At 48.6% G+C, this 12,640-nt stretch overlaps 1 long non-coding RNA gene across 1 annotated transcript; it reads right to left on the bottom strand.

The window, feature by feature from the left end:
- Positions 1-540: 540 nt before the first annotated feature.
- Positions 541-5,761, bottom strand: LOC141579697 (uncharacterized). Its single transcript, XR_012511552.1, has 3 exons — positions 4,811-5,761; positions 1,605-1,730; positions 541-914 (listed from the first exon to the last, which is right to left on the bottom strand). It is a non-coding gene; the product is annotated as an uncharacterized LOC141579697 (long non-coding RNA).
- Between the last annotated feature and the right edge of the window lie 6,879 nt (positions 5,762-12,640).

The following is a 12,640-nucleotide window of genomic DNA, read 5'->3' as shown; positions in this document are numbered from 1 at the left end:
TATCAGCTGTAAGTTCGCCTCTGTCTAGCTTGGCCGTTCACCCCCTGGGCCGATGGGAGTCTGGATCTCAGCCTGTATTGATGCTAACCACACCCCAAGTCCCCCGGAAGCAGTGTCAGTTCTTGGGCCCATAAGCAGAAAAAACTTCTTAGCGTCCCTGCCTGCAGTCTTGGATCTACGCTGGCAGTGGCCGAGATGCCCGTGATCTTTGCCTAGAGGCGCCCGCGCTCTGCTGCATGAGATTTAGGCCCGGTCAGCCAAGCCGAGTACCCAACAGCCACTCCCTGTGGTGCTGCAAGGAAACAGGGTTTGGGTCCCCCTTGGTGGCACCCTCAGATCTTTATCAGCTCTTCACCTTAGAGAATCTGGCTCCGCCAGCCCTCCCCTTCTAGGATGTACTGCACCATCTCCTCAATGAATCTGGGCCCTTACAAGCACCAGAGTCTCTCCTAGCAGCTTTGGTTGAACAGACACCCCTTGGGCAGGGGACGCCTGGGTCAGCTTGGGAAGGGAAAGGGACCAAGACCTAGATTTCTCATTCTTTTATTTTACAACAGAGACAACAAAACACAGCGAACATGCCTACGTTTTCCCACCGTTAAAGCAATGTCCCCCAAGAGGAAACAAGGCGTATTAGTGTGCTCGGGCTGCCGTAACAAAACACCACAGCCTGGGGGCCTAAAGGGCAGAATTCACTTTCTTACAGTTTTGGAGGCTGGAAATCCAAGATCAAGCTGTCAGCAGGGTGGGTTTCTTCTGAGGCCTCTCTGCTTGGTTTGCACGTGGCTCCTCACTGTGTCCTCACAGGGTCTGTCCTGGATGTGCACGACCCTGCTGTTTCTTTCTGTGTCCAGGTTTCCACTTCTTATAAGGACCTCCATCACAGTGGATTAGGGCCCACCCTAATGGTCACACTAAAAAAAAATTTTTTGAAGTGTAGTTGATTTACAATGTTAATTTCAGGTGTATAGCAAAGCAATTCAGTTATATGTACACATATATATATCTAAATGTATATATATATTTCACATTCTTTTCCCTAATGGTCACATTTAGCTTAACCACTTCCTTAAAGACCTTATCTCCAACTGTAGTCACATTCTGTGGTACTGAGGGTTGGGGCCTCAGCATATGAGTTTTGGAGGGACACAAGTCAGCCCATAACACAAGGGTTAACAGTGTTTAAAAAAATGTCCCAGTTTAGTGCCTTTGCTCTCTGCCAGGCAATCGCTTCCTTTCAGGCTTTGGAATCTACAGACCTGGGTTCAAATCCCTGCTTCTGTGTTTCCTAGCTCTGTGGCTTCAGACAGGTTATTTAGTGTCCCCAGACTTCAGTGTCCCCACCTATAAGATGGAGATAATGATAGTATCAGCCTTGGAAAGCGTTTCAGGGATTAAATGAGATAATAAGACACTCAGCAATGTGACAGGAACATAGCGGTGCTCTGTAAGGAAAGCCATCCCCCATCCATCCCTCCCTGATGAATTCTAACTCTGCCTTGAAGTCTCAGCACAGAAGCCACTTCTCTCCAGGAAGTTTCCCCTGATGTTCCGGGCTTGGGTTGGGAGTACCTCCTAGTTGTTTTCCCAAACAGAACGCTTACCATGCTGGGCTGTAACGGTCAGGACTCATGCCTGAAGCAGATCCCCAGTCTCATCGGTCTTCCTCTCAGCTGCCTGTCAGAGGGCAGTGTGTTGGTTTTGATCAGTTGCTGGGTGCTAAGAACATGCTATAGGAAAGAAGGAAGGGAGGCTGCTTGGCTGTGGGGGAGCGAGGACACCAGAGCCGTGTCCTTCACCTCCGCACCACTGATGTTTTGGCCAGATGATTCTTGTTGTGGGGCGACTACCCTGTGCATCGTGCAGTGTTAGCAGCACCACCATCCTCATAACTGTGATGGCCAGACATGTCTCCAGACACTGCCTAATGTCTCCTTGGTGGGGAGGAGGGTAGATGAAAACATAACCCCACTTGAGAACCACTCACTGCTTTAGAGTGTCTCTAAGGCTTAGATGAGTAGTTCTCAAACCACTGCACTGGAATCTTGGAAACACAAATTGCTGGGCCACTGCTAGGGTTTGGCTGTGTCCCCCAAAGTTCACATGTTGAACTCTAACCCCCAGGTATTAGGAGGTGGGGCCTTTGGGAAGTGATTGGGTCATGAGTGCAGAGCCTTCATGAACGGGATTCGTGCTTTTGTAAAGGAGACCCCAGAGAGATCCCACGTGAGGATGCAGTTAAAAGTCTGTGACCCAGAAGAGGGCCCTGGCCCGACCACGCTGTCATCCTGATCTCAGACTTCTGGCTTCCAGAGCTGTGAGAAATAAATTTTGGGTGGTTTGTGAGCCACCCAGGCTGTGGTATTTTGCTATGGAGAACCGGACGGACCAAGACAGCCACATCCCCAGAATTTCTGACTCAGTCGTCTGGGGTGGGGCCTGAGAACATGCATTTCTAATGAGGTACTGCCGGTGCTGCTGGGCTACGGCCACTTGGAAACTACTGCCCTAGAGATGGCAAAGCACTGGTCTGAGAGCACCGAGAGACATGTGCTGAGCACCTGTTGGCCTGTGACCAGAGCTGGCAGGGAAAAGAGAAATCCCCAGACTTGGGCCCTCGGGGAACACATTTATGCCAGACTCCCCTCAGGCGGCAGGCAGCAAGAAGACTGCAGGGTGGAGAGGGGAAGGGGAAGAGAGTGTCCTCAATTCAGGTCAGCCTGAGCGTCAGGAAAAAGGAAAAGGCGGGGAGGGGCTCCTGCCTGCATCCCCACCCCTGCCCCGACCCGTCTTACCCAGAGCATTCACCAGCATGGCATTATTTCGTACAGATTTAGTGGGCACCTGCCAGGTGGCAGGCACTCTTTGGGCGCGGAAATATACGAAGGACATAATTAAAAAAAAATCCTAGCCCTCACAGAGCTCACGTTCCGACGAGGTGAGACAGAAGATAACAGTACTGAGCAGACTGAGCAACATGTTAAAAAGTAATGTGTTCCATGGAAACAATAAATCAGAGCGAGTGGGGCTGGGAGTGGGAAGTGGGAAGGTGGCTAGCAGGGCGTGCTGGGAAATGCCGAATAACTGGCTTTCTGGGAAAAAATGCTGATTTGTAGCAATGGCCAATTTCAGTGGCGTAAGTGTTCTTGCAGTGGCAGATTGCAAGTATGAATGTGACATCATTACACACAAAATTAGGAAGAAGTGCATAGTAGCACAATCTTAGACAGCATTACTACCAAACAGATACAGCAGGTATAAATAACCTGCTAGAGTAGAGATAATAGTAAAATGTAAAATAATTAAGAAGTGATGAGTTTGGGTATTTTAAAATTTGATTTCTAGTACGATTTATTTAATTATATGTTTACATAATTTAATTCTCATTCACCATCGTGTATACTAACTGGCTTGCAAATTTCCTGAAAATTAAACAATCAGCTCTCAGGATCTGGTACTCGCCGGCTCAAGCCCGCCACCGTTGGTTAGGGCAGGCCTGCTGGAGAACACGACCTTTGAACAGAAACCTGTAAGAGGCGAGGGAGGAAGCTGTGTGGGTGTCTGAGATGCACACTCTGCTTCCTTCCAGGGGAAAGTATCATCTCAGGCCTAGTGAATTCACACAGCCACGTCCCTGCACGTGCAGATCCCTGAGCCCGGAGCATCTCTGTCCTCACTGCTATGTCTAGTGACATTCTTTGTGGCCACACTTACAGATGACCTCTTGGGTAAAGTTCCTTATTTCTCACAGGCCTCCTTGAATCCTCTCTGGAAACACAAGAGGCCCTGAGGTGGTATGAATAAATCAGTGACCACAAGCAAGCACATGATTTCCTTCCATTTAAACCCAGTTGTTTTAGCCCATTTCATGATTGTTCCGTCCATGCGTATCTCCCTGTGGAGCCAGGCTCAGAGTTGCTATTTCGTAAGTGCTTAGCTATTGAATGGATCAACGCTGATCTTAATCTGGGGTGGTTTAAGGCATGAGGGGGTTTTAGTGATGGCCCTTCTCTTGAGTGAAGTCCACTGGCAGGGGCCCTTGTGCGGTGGTAACCTTGGTAGCACGGCCGCCTCTCCCTCTCTGCACAAGTGAGGCACGCGAGGGCCCAGTCAAGTCGGCCACAGTCCTGGCCACAGCCCTGGCCCTGGCCATGGCCATGGCCACAGTTGTTCACCACAGCCGACATCGCCTAGCAGGCCACAGGCTCGGAGCTTTAGGTCGGGTTACTTACTCCTCACAGCAGTCTGGCAGGTGGGAGCTCTTATCCCCTTTTTACCTGGGAGGAAAATGAGGCTGAGAGAGGCTAGGTAGGTCACCCAAGGTCACCCGGGCAGTAAGTGGCAAAGCTTTCACTTTGCTGCATGGGTTGAGTAAGAACTGGTTCCAAGTAGCAAGGAGGCCAGCCATGTCAAATATTAACTGTAATAATACCAGGCAGTGGGGCTAAGTGCTCATTAGAACCGCCAGCCACACTTGGGAGCGCGGGGGGAGAAACCTGTCACTCCCCCTGGGGCACGTGGCCAGGCAGCACCTCAGCCATAACAGCTTCAGCCCTGAGCCCGGCCTTCCAGGTAGCAAAGGTGCGGGGGCTCTGGGCCCTCCTGTGGGGAACAGGCATTAGTGGAAACTCAGGAGAGAGGTTTGCATGAAGCTGGCTCAGGATCTCCCCCAAGCGCCTTGGGCCAGGGCCATGTATTCATTTATTTATTGACCGAAACAAGCTGGGATAATATTTTTTAAATATTAACTTTTTTTTTTTGCTTTCCTGGTATTTCCCCCTTGAGTCAATAGACTGGTCTGGGTCCATACCTGGGAGGGTGGAAGCCTTCAGGTCTCTTCCTGGCTTTGCTTTCCAAAACCCGAGTTCTTCAGTGAACAGAGAAGTTTGAGGTATCCCTGAAATGTCTGGGCAAAGTCCACTAAACAGAGATAAAAGGTTTCTCCAATCCAGCTGGCTTTGGGAAGGTAGAGGAAGACGTGAATGAGGGCTGGGGTTGGATGGTCTCAGGACAGGAGGGCTGGGGAGGCTACAGGTCCTCAGAAAGCTCTGGGGAGCCCAGGGGCAGTCTTCTTCATAAAGACTTTTGGGGGGCCCTGGGGGAAATGGAGACCCCATGAGGGGGTGGCTGGAGAGATGGAAGCCCAGACAGGCTCAGAGAGACTTCTGTGTTCCAGGCTGGTATGGAGACAGCAGAAGGGCCCTGGGCCCTGGCCAGGCCTGGGGGTTGTGGGGAGCCCCACTAGGCCTCGGGGGCATAGGGAACATGGCCTGCGTGGACTGCTGCCATAGGACCAACCAGGACATCGGGGTCTCTTCAGAAGCCTGGTGGGCCAGTGAAACAGCAACCAGCTCCTATGCCTCTGCTCTGAGCCCCAGCACAACAGGATTCACTGAAATTAGCCACAATCCCAGGAGAAAGGAGAGGGAAACCCCAAATTGATTGCTTCAGTTACCATCACCTTGGGGGTATGGTGGTTCAAAATTTAAATTGAGTTACAGAGTCATAAGCCGCAGAAAGTATTTACTGAGCTGCTAAGATTCTAGGCAGTAGGCTAGGCACGGGGTGTGAGGGGAGAGAATTGAGTAAAATAGGGCCTGTTTTTGGCCCCTTGGTATCCATTCCTGAAGCAGAAATGATGCCAGGGCTTGACTTCCACACGCGGTCCCCTGGCATGTGCAATAGTAACCGCTGTTGCTAATCAGACGCTTACTTTGTGCTACTCCTTGCACAAGGGTGCTCATTAACCCATTTTAGCCAGGTTCCTGGGGCTGAGAGTTTTTGCAGGACCATGCAGCCAGCGAGGTAGCCAAATTGGAGTTCACACCTAAATGGCTATGACAGACTAAATTGTGTGCCTCCTCCTGCCAAAGATGTTGAAGTCCTAACTCCCAGTACCTGTGAGTGTGATCTGTTGTGGAGGGAGGGTCTCTACAGAGGTGATCAAGTTAAAATAAGGTCTTAAGGGCGGGCCCGATCCAAATGCCTGTACCCTTATAAAGGAGGAAATTTGGATACAAACACAGACATGGACAGCCAGAGGATGCCATGTGACAATGAGGGCAGAGAACAGGCCAAGGGACATCAAAGATTGCCAGCCAGCCACCAGAGCAGAGGGGCACAGAACGGATTCTCCCTCACAGGCCTGAGAAGGAGCCAGCCCTGCCAACACTTTGATCTCAGACTTCTAGCCTCCGGAACCGCGAGACAATAAGTTTCTGATGGTTAAGCCACCCAGTGTGTGGTACTTGGTTACAGCAGTCCTCGGACACTGATGCAGTGGCTGAGTCAGGAGCCTGTGACTTAAACCACCAAGTTATCCAACCCATTTGCTGAGCTCTATGCTCCTGTTAGAGCTGGGTCCTCCGGAACAGATTCTGCCCCTCTTCTCTCTCTGCTCTATTAACCCTTCCTTGTCTCCTCCCATTTCCTTTACACTATTTTCCCCATATTTTTCATTGAAGTCATCTCCACCCTTTCTTCACAAAGACTTAATTCAAGCACCCTACTATTCTACTTTTTCCAATTACTGGGAATTCCAGAAACAAACCTTGTACTCCCAGACCTCTGGAGCGTGGCCCGTGCCTCTCCCTGCCTGGCATGCCCTCCAGTGTGTGCCGGAGACCACCTGGTAAATCTTCATCATCCTTCAAGGGTAGGTTCCTCCATCTTCTGCCATAAAACCGCCCCTTCAGTCAGATTTGCTGCCTCCTTCCTCTAAGGACAGCAGCATGAACACACTGGCTCATGCAGAAACATCGCTGGTAAAGGACATGGCTGTCTTCTTTAGGAACCTGAATGCTTCTCGAAGGCAGAGGAATAGTAAGTGTTTTAAAACTTCCCCACATTCCAAGACCACTGAGTCTGTAGACTTCAGCCTGGAGTGCCTCACCCTTCTTCCTCTTTTGGTTTCTCCAATTTGCCTTCCCATGAAAAGGAAGTATCTTAGAGTTACTCTATGCTTGGCACGTATCTAACCTATTAACAGATTTTCAATCCAGGCAAGAAAAGTTTATCCCACTCTTCCTTCCTCTCCCCTTCCTGTATTTTAACAAGGGTTTGTCATCTCCTTGAGCTAGCCTCGGCAGAGATGACTTGGCTAGGGGAGCATTTTATTTTGGCATCCGAGGGTGGTGTTGGTTGCAGCCTTCTGTCCATACACTGCAGGAGAACACAAACAGAACAGAAACACTCAGTTTGAGGCCATGGGGCCTTTCCAGCTCCACACGAAGGCAGGGGCCCTGTTCCTCCAGGATTGGGGAGCTGGCTGGCTCTCCAGGAGCGGAGGAGTGGGGAGCAGAGCGGATGGTGGCCACCGCCGCCCACTGGGACACCTGCCCTTGACGCCCCTGGGGTTTGGAGGAGCTGCCGGCCTGGCCCTGGGCAGGGGCTGCGCAGAGAACTCTTCCCCTTTTTGGGAAAACAAATCAACATCCTGTGAGGAAACCTCAATCTGGACAGGTTTTCCTTGAGAAGAATCCATTCTGACGTAAACCTCTCCCTGTTGGCTCTCTGCCTCCGACCTTTGAAAGGCCAGGCCACTCCGTGCTGCTGCTAGAGCGGCTTCTCTGAGAAACCCCACAGCTCTCAGTCTTCCAAGAGCTGACCCAAGGGGCCTGACCAGGGGGAAATACGCCCCTCTTTTTCACCAACACAGCCCAGTGGGCCTCCAGGCACAATTTGATCTGATAAATATTTGTGGAGCTCCTGGAACATGCTTAAAGCATGAGGCTAGCTCTGGGGTCAGGAAGGGGGCATGCAAGTCTTCTTTTCTGTTTTTTAAAAGTCTATACCAGACAGGTAGTACTCTATGCTGATCCAACAGCAGGACCCTGACGCGCAATGGCTTGTACAAAGTAGAAGTTTGGTGCGCTTCAGGTCCTGGTCCAGACCTGGGTTGTCTGATCAGGTGGTCCTGCCCGCTTCATTGTTTATCATCTTTCTTGGGAACACACCCAAACCTCTGCATCACAGTCAGGCGGGAAGAGAGAAAGAAAAGCGCTGGCCCAGCACTTCTGTGACTTCCACTCCCACCCCCCTAGCCAAAACATGGGAACCTGCCCACCTCTGGCTGTGAGGGACCTTGGGAAATGGAGTCTCTGGTGAAGCACCTATGCGCCTAGCTTAAAGTTTTAAAAAGTTCTTTACTGAAGAACAAATATGATGGACACAGACTAGTCTCTGCCAGTCTTTCCTGCCCTCATTCTCCCAATCGACAATTATTTGTTGCATGCCAGCCATCTATTTGGCACTGTTTTTATTCAGTTGCTTACAGTCCACCAATGTGGAGGAACATACACTCAGCTAAAGCCGTGTTCCGTAATAAGTGGTCCAAAGGCTGTGGATATTCAGAGCAGGAAAAACTCACTGTGACTAAAGAGATTCATCCATTTGTGCAGCATATTTACCAAGCACTCCGGTAGGCAGCCTCTAAGATGGCCCCAGTGATCCCCACCTCCTGGTGTTCGCATCCTTGTTCAGTCCCCTCCCTGAGTGTGGGCTGGACCTAGTGACTTGCCTCGAACGAACAGAATACAGCCAAAGTGATGGAATGTCCCTTCTGAGTTTAGGTTGCAAAAAGACTGTTTCCCATCTTGCTCACGTGCTCCAATGCACACTCTGTCTTTCTGTCTGCATCGCCTCTCTCTCTGAGCCATTACTCTGGGGGACTCCAACTGCCATGTTTTCAGTAACTCAATGGAGAGCCTCATGTGGCAGGGAAATAATACTCTCAGTCAACAGCCAGGGACCTAAAGCCTGCCGACAGCCACGTGATTGAGCTTGGAAGTCGATTTTCTGAGGCCTGCCAACAGCCTCATGAGTGAGCTTGGAAGCAGATCCTCCTGCATTAACCCTTGAGATGACTGCAGCCTGGCTGATACCTTGACTGTTGCCTCATGAGAGGCCCTGGGCCACCATCCCCAAACTAAGTAGCATCTGCGCCTGAATCCCTAACCCACAGAAACTGAGAGGATCAGTATTGCTGTTTATGCTGCTAAGGTTTGAGGTAATTTGTTTCGCAGCAGCAGATAATGGATGCCAGTACCTACTATGTTCAGGAAGCATGTGAGTCCATAAGAACGTGACTAGTAAATGATGCCCAGTCACTGTGTTGGGGGAGAGGGGGAGGCAGGTGTGGGCACAGAGGAGGTCCTTACGTGCAGGGTGGTAAGTGGAATGGTGCAGATGTGCTGAGCGTGAGACAGGACCGCAAAGAAAAGGCTCCTTACCCAGAGAAGGAAGGGGGGAGGAGGAGCGGTATCCTGGAGAAGTCCACACTTGCAGGGAAAAACTGAGGGGGAGCTTATTCCGTGGAGAGGGGACGTGGGTAATGCCTGGAGGTGAAGTGGTGGGGTGTCTGCATGGGAGTTGAGAACTGTAGTTTGTGGGCACAGCAAGAGGCGGAGAAAGGTGAGGCTGGAGAAGTGACGAGAGATGAGTCTAATCTTGAGCCACTCATTCATTTTTAAATAACCCATATTATGAAATCCTGCGTTGGGTGAAAGGAGGTAAAACAAAAGCATTAGTAAAGGAACTAACGTGGTCTTCTCAATAGTCCAACACCTGAATTTAAGAAAGCCAAATTCAATTCTCTATAGAAGGCAGATAAGTGTAATTTGCTTCATTGCTTTTTGCTCATAAAACTGAGCAGAGACCTGTTGACATGTTTCTGTGGAATAATTATGGTTCCTACTGAAAAACTGGTGCAGGTGATGATGTCTGATGCTTTTACAAGTGCGAAATTGGCCCTTTCAGCTTTAGGATTTTATGAATTTATATTTTGAAAATCTGAGGAGAGCTTTGGGTAGATGGTTTCCCTCCTTTTCTCTCCCTTTCTCTCTTCTTCCCTCCTTCCCTCTCTCATTCATTTTTTTCATCCCCTCCATCCTTCTTCTCAGTCTCTCTCCAGCTCTTTCTTTTTTCAGTTTTTCAGAATGTTGAAGGTTCTATATTTCTAGGCTCTAAGCATCAGCTTTGCAAGAGAGGAGAAGGAAACAAAAGCCCTCCTCTCTCCCCTGCCTGGAGGATTAGCTCTAAAGATCCTTAAACTGGTTCTTGGAAGGTTCTCTGGATCACTACGGCTCATGAGGGAGTCTAATGATTCAGCAGGTAACAAGATTATTTGAACCAAGGTGGCTACAAAACGAGGCGTGTGGATAATGGTTGATGCAGAATCAGAAGAAATAAAAAAAATACTGAAATCAGCTTTTAAAATGAAAATGTTTTATAATACCATTTCACAGTGGTTGTCTGTGTCTGGAACCTATCATCAGGTGCCCTGGTATCTGGGTTGCACAATTCATGCTTGAGGGGAGCAGGAGTTTTGGTTTTGAGTAGACTTCTGGAAACAAAACATCACCTGCTGTGTTGGGTTTTGCTGGAGATTGCATAATCCCTTTCCAGATCTAATCAGGCTCTCCTCTCATGTGGTGAAGTCGTGCCCTCCTCTGAGCCCCACGTGAGAGTGGCTTGTGCCTGTGTTACCACCTGCAGGAACGTGAATAAAATACTATCAGCTGAAAAGATAAAAGCATCAGGAGGGCAGAGTGCTGGGCAGCAGCCGGGAGTCTCTCTTCTGTGCCACCATCACTCTTTTTGCAGGGAGGTCTAGCGTTCTAGAGGAGGGAGTGGGTGGCAAGAGGTTCTTTAGGGGCTTTGGGGCTCCTTAGAGGCTCAGATTTGAACAGGCTGAATAATTGCTTTAATGTCTGTCTTCCCCGCCAGGCTGTGCGCAGTTTGAGGGTACGGGCCCGCTCTTTCTCATCTTTGTCTCTCCACTACTAACACAATACTGACTCATAGTAGGCTCTTAGTAAATATTTGTTGGGCCAAACTGGAATATACCTATTTATTTAAGACCTTCAGTATCTACTGAGGCTCTGCCTTGAGTTACCGCTAGGCACTTTGGGAGATGTAAAGAGAAATAAGAATTGGCTTTTACCTTTGATGAGTTTCAGCTACTAGACTCTGGTAGAAACTGCCTCATTCATCGTGGGATCCCAGTGTCTGGAACAGTGCTTGGCACAAAGCAGGCACTCAGGAAAAAACTGTCAATTAACTGTAATTTTGTGCGTCTAGGCTAGGGGACTTGCTTTAGACTGGCCACTCGAGGTCCACCCTCTCCGAATCTGCCAGCCCAGCAACTCAGTTCCTAAGAATTATTCCCAGTGATCCACCAAACTATGATGGTTAGCCAGGAACAAAAGCCACGAGGAAAATAAAGCATCAATTTCCATCTGGGTGTTTCAAAAGGAACTGAAGTATTAAAATAAGGTCGCAGTTGTCCTGATCAGATCAACTTTTCAAAGGAATTACAGGCTTGTGAGCCAGGAGCGACCACATACACCTTTGTAGTCATCAGAACCAGTGTTCTCAACACTGAAAGCAAAATCAAGTAAACAAGGCTGTGTCGTGGACTTCCTTGACCCAGACTTTCAGGAAGGAGCTGACACACTGCCCAGACTCGCGCTCACCCACATAGCTCCGAAGCCAAACAAACTCGAGAAGCTCATGTTTTCCCAGCTGTATGATGCACACACTGCACCAAGCGCCTGGCCAGAAAACAAGGAAAAGGAAAAAAAAAAAAAGTGCCTAGTTCAGACCAGGCAAGGAAAGCAGAATTGCTTCAGCTGGTCTTTGTTTTTTTTTATTTTCCTGAAGTATCAAGAAATATAAAGATGGAGAAAGTTAGATCTGGGGCTTTTAGTTACTAAAAAGGAAACAAAATATTTTCTTTTTCTTTTAGAGATCTGATCATGTTATTACTCTGCTTAAAAACTTCAGTGATTTTTTACTTTATAATTTTCAAACCCCTTGATATCCCTTCCAGATCTTTCACAACTTGTTTAAAACAACCTTTCTAGCCACATCTGCCCTACTTCCTCCCACTCAAAGCTGTTCTTAAGCTTTGTCAGTCTCCCATTGTCTTAAATGCTTCATGTGCTTTCTTGCTCAAATGCTGTTGTTCATGCTATTCCTTCTGCTTATAATGCCTTTCCTTGCCCTATTCACTAGGGAAACTCCAACTGATCTTTTAAGGCTCACCCCAGGGGCAGAATTAGCTGCTCTTTCATCTGTCTCCCCATAGGACTGCTTTGTGTATACCTCTTAATACACTTATTCCTTGTAGTATTCATTCATTCATTTATTCAACAACATTCATTGTCTTTGTATGATGCACCAGATACTCTGCTAGGCTCTGGGGATCCAGGTATAAACGTCTCTAACTAGTGGGGGACTCAGACAAGCAAATTAATTGTTGCACGACAGAATTGTAAGTTCTTTGGCAAAGGTAAGCACAGGGTCCTTTGAAAGATCAGAAGGAGGTCACATACTCCAGTCTGATTGGTTGAAGGGGATTTAGAAACCTTCTTGGAGAAGGTGGCACCTGAAGAGATAAAGGACAAGGTTTTTTTTTTGGTTTTTTTTGTTTTTTTTTTTTTTACCCATCTCATCATTCCTCACAGGGCACTCTTTAAGGAAAGAGGTCAGTCAAAGATCTTATCAAATCAGTTCATTTATTCCATACATGTTTATCGAGTTCTTTGCTAGGAGACAAACACTGTTACTCCCAAGAGCAGCATGCAAACTAAGAAGCAGTAGTTGAGACGAAGAGAAGTGGAGAGAAATACTAAAGGAA

This window comes from Camelus bactrianus, chromosome 13 (genome assembly GCF_048773025.1).
Source record: "Camelus bactrianus isolate YW-2024 breed Bactrian camel chromosome 13, ASM4877302v1, whole genome shotgun sequence".
In the NCBI taxonomy this organism is placed as follows: domain Eukaryota; kingdom Metazoa; phylum Chordata; class Mammalia; order Artiodactyla; family Camelidae; genus Camelus; species Camelus bactrianus.
The sequence above is the reverse complement of the archived record's forward strand: the minus strand, read 5'-3'. Positions and strand labels throughout refer to the sequence as shown.